This window comes from Callithrix jacchus, chromosome X, assembly GCF_049354715.1.
Source record: "Callithrix jacchus isolate 240 chromosome X, calJac240_pri, whole genome shotgun sequence".
Lineage (NCBI taxonomy): Eukaryota > Metazoa > Chordata > Mammalia > Primates > Cebidae > Callithrix > Callithrix jacchus.
The window spans coordinates 92742074-92754603 of record NC_133524.1 but is presented as its reverse complement, the minus strand read 5'-3'; positions in this window follow the sequence as shown (position 1 = coordinate 92754603).

Genomic DNA, 12530 nt, shown 5'->3' with positions numbered 1-12530 from the left:
GATTCTTGTTTGATTCCACAAAGTGTGTGACTTAATTTGGTTGCTATGAGTCAATTGCACCTCAATTAAGCTTCCTCTAAACCTTGTTGATCAGAATCAATCACTTTTTTTTTCCTGAGCTCTCCCAATAGAGTACCGGTATCTCTATTTAGCACTTACTTATTCTGCTGTAGTTACTTGCCTGTCTTATCTATTACAAGAAAGAATGAGGGTCTTTCTTATTCATCTTTGCATTCTCCACGCATGTAGCATAATATTTTGCACATAGTAGGTTTCAAAACACATTGGTTGGAAAAAATATTTTCAAAGTGGAGTAGAGTTTAAAATGCCTGTGCTATTCTCAGAGCTATGCCTATTTTGAGAAGGTATACATTTTAACAGTAAGGGTGTGTGGGTGTGCTTGGTAGAACTATGTGAAATCAGCCTAGATTTTTTTTTTTCAAACAGAATTTTCATCAACCAGGCAGCTTTCAGTGTTCACAACCTTATCACTATTGGCTGTAAATTTCTTTGAAAATGCCAAGTGAGGGTCACCAGGCTAATGGATTTATCCACTATGATATTCTAGGAAATTATGCCATCCAACTTGCTAGAAGTTGCTTCAAGGTCAAACACTGAAATACCTAAGTAGATTACAAGGGTGCCTGAAAGATTCCTTTTTGACAAAATCTTGCCCATTTCTATATCTATATACCCAACTCTAATTACATATTTCTACTGTCCATTGTTAAGATGCCTTTTCTTTATGATCTTTTCGATTTACAATCGGAGTCCAGCAGTTATTTGAATTCTCAGCTTGGTGTATATTTGAGAAAATGTTACCCATTTAGCAAGTGCTTGTTTGACTCTAAGGAACAAGGAATAAAATCAGGAAGATGAAAGAGTAACACTTCATTCGGGAAGGGCTTCCTGTAAAGCAAGTTGACTCTGTTTCGTCAAGAATTAGAATATTATCACACAGCCTCCCTTACTAATCTATGTGTAATGACTGGCAGATGTTGGATGTCCTACCAGACAAGGGGCCATACAGCTCCCCTTCAGTCCGATCTTCTGAAAACATTATCCCTCCCTGGCCACTTCCTGTCCAGTTATTCACTCAAGACAGGTCTTCAATCACCTGGCCAGTTATGAAACACAACACTAGCTACCTGGTTACTCTCTTGCTTCCTATTTACTTTGACAGATTTCTGATCACTGGGTTTATTACAGGAAAAACACCATCCTGAAAAGACATTAAGTGTATAGCAAAGACTCCAGCTTGCGTTTCAGTTGTGCTCAGGTATGTTTTGAAATGCCTTGATAGATTGCATATATATTCCGTGAAGACAGGAACCATCTCTCTTGTATTTTCTGAGCTGTGCCTCTATCTTCATTGCCACTTTGGGCTCCTGGTTTGACATTTCTCCTGCTTGACTTTTGAAATGCCTCATCTCACTTTGGCCTGGTTTGATTCAGCATGTCCTCCTTAACCTCCACAACTGCATGGGTTAGTGGCAGTTTGCAGCATCAAGCTATATATGGAGGCAGGGACATGGAGGGCTTCAAAGTAGAGAGATAAGTGGTCAATTTTAAGATGGTGTATGGTAAGAGGACTGATAAATCGGGGGGGCACATATTTTGGGGTGAGATTTCACCTGTTTAGCTCCCTGCTCCCCAGGAATCTTTGGAATTTAGGCAAGATGCTAGACTTCTACCTGTATGATCAATGGGAGTTTGCATCATTTTATAGTTGGATATTAAATAGAAGAGTAGCCCCTGAAGTCCGGAGGACTTGGTAAATTTGAATATTCTAGCAATTGGCATTATATATAGCTGTTTCTGTCAAAAATCCTGAGTTGGATTTTAACCCAGTTGAAGAGGAAAATCAAAGAGGAAGACAGAGAAACATTCCTTTACATCTGTGCCAAAGGAACATGTGAGAAGCTAACTCAAGATGTAGCATTGAATTTGATTCTGGAAAACACTAGAGAAGACTATAATTGAGTTCCTATAAAGGAATAAGTTCTTTAATTCAATGTCATCTTTTACTTACAAAAAAAACATGCCATCGCTGTGTACCAGGAAAGTAGAATTCTATTGTGCTTACCTTGAAGCGCTGTTTGTAATAAAGTCATTGGCAAGCTCTATTTATTTTTTAAAGGCAAGCAAGGGAAAAACAGTAAAACCCAAACCTCTAAATTTCTATTGATCACAGGATGCAGATCTTATTTATTGTCTATCTGTCACTAAATGTGGCTTTAAAAAATAAAACTTTGATGTAGGCTTCTTCCTTTCCTCTCCAGTAAATTCTGAATGTTTTTAAAGGTAGAAAAACTAGAAAAATCTTTTCTTTTGATGTCTAGGCACTGTTTGGTTAGAATCATAGCAAACATGTTTTGTTTTTGAAGAAGTAGCACAGAATATTGTGTCAGTGCTGTAATAAAGTATGGAATGTTAGTATGAAAATGTTAAAGAGTTGTCAGACACTAATATTTTGAATTTGTAATAAGTTTTGGTTAAATAAATTTCTAAGATTAAGTGATAATTATGAGAACCAGGCTTAACTCTGATCTGTAACATGTTCAAAGGCATACATATACTTGCAAAAATGATTTAATTCTGTATAATTTCTCCATATGTTTCAGTTATGTTTTTTTTCAGTGCAGGAAATAGTACTAGAGCAAACTATAATCTGTTAGTAAGGTAAATATGAGAAGTCATAAAGTTTTTACTTCAGGATATAATTTATTCTCAAAGTTGAAACAATGTTGTGTTTTGTATTTGATAAGACTTAGACCTTGCTTCTGCTCTTTACGTGTAGAGAATTGGTTATCACAAACACTTGCTTTGGAGACCAGAGGACACAGAGAAGGCCGAGTTTTTCCTGTTCAGCCATTCTGTTTCACAGTGGTTTCACAGAGGAAATAATAACTGCTGCAGTGACCTAGCAGTTTCTACTCCATGCAAGTCTAAGTAATTCAGAGGGGACGCTGCACATCAGTCATTGTTTTGTCTCTAAGATTCAGTGGTAAAGAAGCACCTATATATTCAAGAGAAAAGAAAGTAGAGGCATGAATTCGGAGAATTATTTAAGCCCAATCCTCCATGTGCTGAATGAAAATCACAGGCTCCAACAAAATTACAGGTATAATTTTTCCACTTTTCATAGGAAAGCATAATGTGAGGCAATTTATTAAAATAAACTGTAAAAAGCCCTCAAGCACTTGAGGTTTGCCATTAGCTTTTTTATAGGGAAATTCTTTCTCTATTTGGGTTACAATGTCAAGGTTATCTTTCGTCTGGAGGATTTTGTAATGTTGCATTGAACAAGAGACTGTTACTTATTTTCAAAACTAGTGTATGCAAATTATGATTAAATTTCTGGGTATTTAATCTTTTGAATATTATTTAAAAAATAGAAATGATGATAGACTGAAATAATAATTAACTCATTGTGAATAATTTATTTTATAGCTTGAAACTCTGCATAAAGCAAAGTTGATGTTGCCTAAATTTTCAGGCAGATTCCAGTTAAGATATCAGTAAGTTTGAATCATGTGGGTAGTATTATGTAGTGAGAAGTGTTATTACAAAAGTCACATATTTAATGATTCTTAGTTTATAATGTGCGTGCTAAAAATTCCCAACTTGGAACCCTAAAACAATTATGATGTCCAAATAATGTTTTTTCTAATATAATAAACATGTTTTTTAGCCTTCCTGAAAAAAGAGCAATTAAAGCTGCCTTGACTATAGGTGGCTTTTATATTTTAAAATTTTACAGCAATCATACTTAATCTTTTTAAGTTGGAGAGTGAATATAATCATCTGATTACAGATTTTAAGTAATGGAGGCCATTAGACATCACAGAATTTGCCAGGCTCAAACAACTTGTCATTCGTAGATGGTATTAAATTCTCATGTTGTGGTGAAACCCCGTCTCTACTAAAGGTGCAAAAAATTAGCTGGGCATGGTGGCGCGTGCCTGTAATCCCAGCTACTCAGGAGGCTGAGGCAGTAGAATTGCCTGAACCCAGGAGGCGGAGGTTGCGGTGAGCCGAGATCGTGCCATTGCACTCCAGCCTGGGTAACAAGAGCAAAACTCCATCTCAAAAAAAAAAAAAAAAATATTCTCATGTTGAGGAGGAACCTGTTCATCCACTGTTTGCCTATTTATTTATTTTATCCTTTTCCTTTTGTTTAACTATTCAGAATTTACTATGTGCCCAAGAATATTCTAAGCATTTACAATAATCCCATGAGGCAAACATTGTTACTATCCCCATTTTATTGTGGAGAAGTCTGGTATAGTAGAAATAGTACTGTATGGGTTTAGCGTCAAACAGACTTGGTTGAATCCTGAATCCACCATTTGCTAATGATGTGGCCATAGGCACTTATTGTGTACTTATGTTGTGAACCTCAATTTCCTTTAAACAAAATGAGAGCAGATACTACGTACCTCACAGGGTTTTTATGAACACTAGATAGGAATATAGGAAATCACCTTACCCAATTTCTGGCAAATAATACGTTTTCAATATAGTTTAATTTCCTTCCTATTCCCTTCAACCTTGCGTTAGTCAGGACTCTTGGTCACAAGGGATGGAAACCCACATCAAATGGACTTTAACAAAAAAAGAAAACGTTGGTTCATTTAACAGGGAAATTTAGGGATTCTACCAATGCCGGTAGAATATCCTTCTGTCTCTTGGTAGAATATCTTTCTGTCTCTTGGAACTACGTTCCACTATTTTGGCTTATTTTCAGGCAGACTATCAATCCAATCCATTTAAAACCTTAATCGACTTTTTGCCAATTTGCATCTGGTCAGCTTTATGGGCTGGTAACCAAAGACATCTCTCTCTTTGAGTTATGGTGTTGTAGGAAAAACCCGGTTCTTGTCACAGGATCAAAGGCTCACAGATACTTTGAAGGGTGAGGGGTTACAGAATTTACTGGGCATAGACAAAAAAGGAAAAACAACACAGCAAAGTGAGATGAAGTCCCGCTAACAGGCTCTCCACTTCACCTGTTGAATCCCAGGTCACCACACAGGAACTGGAAGGGCCAGGCTCCTCCCCACTGCAAATGATGGGAACTTCGACGGCTCCACCCCATTTTCCCAGTGCGCAGGCAGAAGGCTGGTTGGAGATTCTCCAAGGCCTCCTTCATGCTTGATTGTTTCAATGGCCCTTGAATCTGTGCCTCAGAGTTTGTGTCTTTTGGCAACAGACCTAGGGCTTTGACCATTGACTCAACCAACCCTTAGTTAAATGGCATCTGCCTTGCACATTCTTGGGATAATACAAGTAGTCATAGATTAGGTTGTGGTGGTTTGTCTCTTACCCATAGCAGAATCCCAAAGAGCTGTTCTTTAAAATGCAGGTAATTGTGCCCTTTGTCACACAGGAAATGCACAGGATAAAGTCCTAGGTAAGGAGCTAGGGGAATAGTACCAGTCTTAGCTCCTGTGCTATATCCTGTTTCGTAAAGTTTACTCACATTAAGTTTAGCTTGAAGCAGAGTATACAGCACATGCAACTGAGTAAGATTCATGATTATCTGTTAGTCATTTTGTATTGCTGGTCATAAGCAGAAGGTGTCTCTCCGTCTACTTTCAGGCACATAAGCTTGGGCCACAACTTTTATCTTCCTGAAAGGCACTTAATCAAGATCAAAAGCAGTAGTCAATGAAACTCAGTACCCTGAAGTGTTTACATCAAGTCCCCAAGGTCTGGATCCTAGGATACAATAGGAACAGTTTAATAAGCTACTGCAAAATAGAGCTTGCCAATTTTCCAGCTGGAGGCAAGAGAATCTTTAGTGTCCTGCATTCCAATCACAGTAGACTAGTACCACTTTTGTGATATGTTACTTTTCAATACCACTCTTCTAGAGATCAATATCAATTTTTTTGAGACAGGGTCTCACTCTGCTTCCCAGGCTGGAGTGCAGTGGCACAATCATGGTTCACTAAAGCCTTTACCTCCCTGGGCTCAGGTGAACCTCCTGCCTCAGTATCTTGACTAGCTGGGATTACAGGCACACACCACCATGCCTGGCTGATTTTTGTATTTTTTGTAGAGATGGAGTTTGGCGATGTGTCCCAGGCTGTAGCTGAACTCCTGAGTTCAAGCAGTCCTCCACCCTCCGCCTCCCAAAGTGCTGGGATTACAGGTGCGAGCTGTTGCTTCCAGCCCAATACAATTTTATAAGCGGTCTTTGGGTTTCAAGGGACAAAAACCAATTCAAACTTGTTTATTGACTAATATGATGAAGATATTCTGGAATGGCTAAATCTAAAGGCTGAAGTCTTATCCTGAGAGTGCTGTACTTTTCTAAGCAAATGGGCAATTAGCATACAGAATGATAAAGTTAGCTGTAGGATGCCATGCTAGAGCAGAATAGAAAGACAAATAAAATTTCCCTTTTTCTTAAAAAGTTCCTAGTACAGCAGGAAACATACATATAGAGACATCAGTCTATCTAACCTGCACAGTCTAAGGAAGAAGAGCATGAGAAGTGATCTTTGAAAAGGAAGATAAATGGAGAAAAAAAAATGAAGCTTTCCTAGAAATACAGGCAGTCGAAGAGAAAGTAGAAGTATATACAGTTCATATATAATTCAATTCTACAGACATATGTCATGAGTGTATATTAGTTTTCAGAGAGATACAGATTTATACAAATGTTTGAAGCAAAGTACCATTTAGTGAATTTTTGAAACACTAAAATCTTAAGTCCTTAATTCATTGAGTCATTCAGTAGATTGATTGCCTGTGTTGTGCTTGATGCTATGTTCTTTGAAGCCTCACTGAGTCTTTGAAATAAACCTTTTCACAGTAGTTGGTAGTTTATATAATAAACAGGACTTTCAAAATGCGACCTTTAATACATTAATATGAGATGCCTCCCGAGCTGAAATGCTGTTTTGTTTTGATGATGTTTTGCTGCAGTCTTCCAAACTTCCATTTAAACATATTTCCTTTAATCATAAAGGTGATATCAAAATTTATTCGGAAATGTCTTCAAAATTCTCATTAGCACATGAAGAAAATTTTCATTGATTTGATTGAAGGAAAAGACGAGCACTTCCATACATATTCTTAGGGAAGATAAAAGCCTGTGCTCCAACTGATGAAGGCTGACTATTGAGTTTTACTGATCTTTCTTTTCCTTAAAAGGATTGCTTCTCTTTACCTCAGTTTGCTTTCTTCTACCAAAGAGTAACAGTAACTTAACTTATTCTGTGGTTGAGAACCAAACAGCCAAGCTCTGACCTGAGCATAGGAGGAGCGGGGCTTGCCATGTAATGTCTAAGTGTTACTTACACTTGGCTTTTTGCTTCCATTTCTTTGCAGCAGACAAATAAATGATACAATCTTTCTGAAAGCTTTCAGAATGTCCCAGAGGACTGCCTTAGAAAAAGCCAAATCTCCGTTGAATTCAAGAAAGAAAGCAATTTCTGTCCACGCGAAAGACGGAGAGAGTAGAGCAGTGTATTGACCATTCATTGTGGGGATTTTAAGGGTATCTAGGGAAAATCAGTTTCCCTAGGGTACGATCTAAATTTTATTTGATGGATGATATCTATTGATGTAACTCTGTCTTTTGTAAAGAAGCAAGCCACCTTATTATTGATTTATGAATCTGAAGAAAAAGGCAGGAAAAATATAAAGCAGCGGCATGCTTTCTAACTGTCAAGTGTACATGGATTTGATATCAAAATGAAGATAACATTTGTCTTGGGAATCACATTGAATAATTTAGAAATAATATTAAATGATTAACACCTATGTTCTGTCATTCTTGTTCCTACCTGTTCTCATATGATATAACATTATTATACATTGCGTTTCATCCCAAAGGATACCAAAGTGGTTTACAATCACAGCATACTTTTAAATCAGTCTAGGTCTCCTGGTTGAACAATGTATTTGGAATGACAGAATTCTAACTTTCTTGGCAGACCCATGCATAATTCACTAAGATTATCTGCACTACAAAAAAATCAGTTTATATATAATTCTTAATAATGGAAAAATCACTCCCTTAAGTTGAATGCTTGCCAAAATGAGAAAGAGGCTGAAACAGCAATGTTGAGTAAGAGTACCAGGGCCAGATGTGGTAGCTCATGCCTGTAATCCCAGCACTTTGGGAGGCAGAGGCAGGCGGATCACCTGAGGTCGGGAGTTTGAGTCCAGCCTGACCAACATGGAGAAACCCTGTCTTTAACAAAAATACAAAAATTAGCTGGGTGTGGTGATGCCTGTAATCCCAGCTACTCAGGAGGTTGAGGCAGGAGAATTGCTTGGACCTGGGTGGTGGAGGTTGCGGTGAGCCGAGATGGCGCCATTGTACTCCAGCCTGGGCAACAAGAGCGAAACTCCATCTCAAAAAAAAAAAAAAAAAAGACTACCAAACTTGTGTTATCACTCTACTCCCACCAGAGATGGGTTTGTAAAGGATTGTGTAAAGGGAACTGATACATAGTGCAAATTACATAGTTTATGCATCTGGATACATCAGTGAGTTGCAATGCATTGCCCTGTGTTCCAGAACTCTAGCTAGAGTGAAAGGGCTTGTTAAACCTACATTGGTCACTCTTTTGTGAAGTGAACCATATCAGGCATGCCAAACCTGTACTACATACCCTGCTTGCCCTTTTGCTGATGCTCAAATTCAAGCTGTCTGTGTTAAGGTGCTCCCACTCATTTTCCTCACATTGACAGACAGAAAGAGAAGAGAGCAGATGAAACTTAACAAAATTAGTTTCTGTAACTTTCAGAGTGTATCTGCCAATAAAATGTCATTCATAATTTAGAGTTTATAATAATTTGGACCCAACATTACTATTTTTAAAATGTTCTTAATGTTTTGGTGTATATTTATGAGGTACAATGTGATATTTTGATTGTGTATTCATAACAGAATAATTAAATCAAGCTGAATAATATTTCCATTGCCTCACATACTATACTTTTTGTGGTGACAACATTTGAAATCTACCATCTTGGTAATTTTCAAGCATATAACACATTATTACTAACTATAATCATCAAGCTGTACAATAGATCTCTAGAACTTATTTCTCTTTTCCAACTGAAACTTTGTGGTTTTTTTTTTTTTTTTGGATGGAGTCTCGCTCTGTTGCCCAGGCTAGAGTTCAGTGGCATGATCTCAGCTTACTGCAACCTCCGTCTCCCAGGTTCAGGTAATTATCCTGCCTCAGCCTTCTTAGTTGGGATTACAGGCACTTGCCACCATGCCTGGTTATTATTATTATTATTTGTATTTTTAGTAGAGATGGGGTTTCACCATGTTGGCCAGGCTGGTCTCTAACTCCTGACCTCAAATAACTCGCCTCCCTCAGCCTCCCAAAGTGCTGGGATTACAGGCATGAGCAACCACGACGAGCCTGAAGCTTTGTGTTCTTTGACCAACATCTCCCCATCATGCCCTCCACCCCAGTCCCTGGTAATCACCATTCTCCTGTACCTTAATGAGTTCAACTATTTTAGATTCCACATATAAGTGAGATCAGGCAGTATTTGTCTTTCTGTGCCTGGTTGATCTCACTTAATGCCCTCCAGGTTCATCCATGTTGCAAATGACAAGATTTCCTTCTTTTTATGTACCATATTTTCTTTTTTTATTATTATACTTTAAGTTCTGAGGTATGTGTGCAGAACGTGCAGCTTTGTTACATAGGTATACACATGCCAAGGTAGTTTGCTGCATCCATCCCCCATCATCTACATTAGGTATTTCTCCTAATGTTATCCCTTTCCAATCCCCTAACCTTCTGCTATCCCCTCCCCTGGACACTCACCTCCCCACAGGTCCTGCTATGTGATGCTCCCCCTCCTTGTGTCCGTGTGTTCTTATGGTTCAACTCCCACTTATGAGTGAGAACATGCAGTGTTTGGTTTTCTGTTCTTATGTCAGTTTGCTGAGACTGATGGTTTCCGGCTTCATCCATGTCCCTGCAAAGGACATGAACTCATCCTTTTTCATGGCTGCATAGTATTCCATGGTGTATGTGTTCTCGTTTTCTTTATCCAGTCTATCATTGATGGGCATTTGGGTTATTTCCAAGTCTTGGCTATTGTGCCGCAATAAACATACTTGTGCATGTGTCTTATTAATAGAATGATTTACAATCCTTTGAGTATATACCCAGTAATGGAATTGCTGGGTCAAATGCTATTTCTAGTTCTAGATCCTCAAGGAATGGCCACGCTGTTTTTCACAATGGTTGAAATAATTTACACTCCCACCAACAGTGTAAAAGCATTCCTATTTCTCCACATCCTCTCCAGCATCTGTTGTCTCCTGACTTTTTAATGATCGCCATTCTAACTGGTGTGAAATGGTATCTCAATGTGGTTTTGGTTTGCATTTCTCTAATGATCAGCGATGATGAGCTTTTTTTCATATGTTTGTTGGTTACCTTTATGCATTCATTTATTGATGTCAGCATAATTTTATTGAGGAAAAAGCTAAACATTTCTTTACCTTTTGGCTTTAAGGTCTAACTAAAGATTAAGGAGAATCAGAATTCAGTAGTTTATCCAACCCTGGTACCAAAAACTTAAAGCACATAAAAAAATCAGAATTCAGTAGTTTATCCAACCCTGGTACCAAAAACTTAAGGCACATAAAAAATCATTATATTTATTTTCTTTTTCTTTTCTTTTTTTTTTTTTGAGACAGGGTCTCACTGTCACACAGGCTGGATGGAGGGCAATGTTGTGACCACGGCTCACTGCAGCCTCAAGCTCCTGGGCTCAAGTGATCCTCCCACTTCAGCCTCCTGAGTAGCTGGGACTACAGGTATGTGCACCATGCCTGGTTAATTTTTCAATTTTTTGTAGATGTGGGGTCTTGCTATGTTGCCCAAGCTGGTCTGGAACTCCTGGACTCAAGTGATCATCTGACCTCAGCCACCCAAAGTGCTGAGATTACAGGCATGAGCCACCACACTTGGCTGAGGAATGATTACATTTCTTGTTGAAAATGGAATGCCAATATTTATAATGTACTGGTATGTAATGTAGTTAATTATGGAAAAAATTCATTAACATTTTACATGAATGTGTACTATCGTTTGTATCTTGCCTTCTTAATAATGTACCTGAAGGCAGAAAACAAGGCTTTTGAAAAATACTTAAAAATGTGGTATTTTTCACCACACCACACTGGCTTTTTCCTCTAGTTATTATAATGTGGTGAACTGTTAACATCCATGTACATATAGATTCACACATCCTCTTAGGGAAGGGTAGGATTTGTGTACATGGTGTTCAAATGTGCTTAACTCTAAGCACATTTCATGACCTCACAAAAATGGCTTTATACAATGTATCAAGGATAACGAGTGTTGTTGTAAGAAGAGTAAGGAAACTGAGGCTCAGCTCTGTACCTCCTCTTTTTAAAGGGATGGAGGCTCTTAAAATGCGAGTTTTTCCAGCATTTCTCATAATGTGATTGGCTAGTTCTCGAAATTGTGAGAAATTAAGATTATGGTTGAATAAGGATTAAATTTGTTCAAAAAGTAGAAATGCATCCCCAAAATCCTTACATTCAGCTGATTTTCTCTTCCTGCCCCTCGTGTTGTTTCAGCTTTATTTTTCATACTGTATCAGTTCTCTATTGCTGTTTAATAAGTTACCAAAAACCTTAGAGGTATATAACAAAAGACATATTACCTCAGCTCCTGTGGGTCAAGAGTCTGTGTGCAGTTTACCTGAGTGTTTCTGTTTTAGGGTCTTTCATAAAGCTGCACTCAAAATGTCTTTTCTGGTTGCTGTCATCTGAAGGCTCAAATAGGGGAAGACCCAATTCTAAGTTCAGTCGGTGGCTGCTGGCAGGCCTCAGGTCCTTGCTTGGTTTACTTCTGGAGCCATCAGTTCCTTGCCTGGTGGCCTCTCCATAGCACAACTAGCAACATAGCTGCTGGCTTCCCTTGGGGCAAAAGAGTGAAAGAGGGAGCCCAAGATGAAAGTCCCAGCCTTTTTGTAATCTAATTTCAGAGGTGACATCCCATCTCACTTCTGGCGTATTTTATTAGAAGGGAGTCATTAAATCCAGTCCACCCTGCCTTCAGCCCAAAACTTGGAGATGGTTTCTTTGAGACTTGAGCCTGGCCACCTCCCAGCTGCTAGTATTTGATAAATAAAGCTGCTTTTCTTTCATCACATCTTGCTTCTCATGTTTTGATTTCCGAACAGCAATCAGCCAGCCTTCCATTTAGTTACAGAATTACACTAGAGTGTGCATACTAAGAGTTGGAGATCCCTGGGGGCCACCCTAGATGCTGCCTGTCACATTAGCACTTTGCATGACTCTCAAGCATAGTCCAAAGTGGTCAGTCTAGAATATCTCCGTGATTAAATTAGAATTTCTCTGTGTAAACACATATTGTTTTCTCTTTAAAGTGACATGTAAATGTTTGTGTGGTACTTCAAGTATAGATATATACATTTGTATAAAAGTAATGCTTTCTCCCAAATCTTTAACAGCAAATGAGGATCCAGGAAGATGT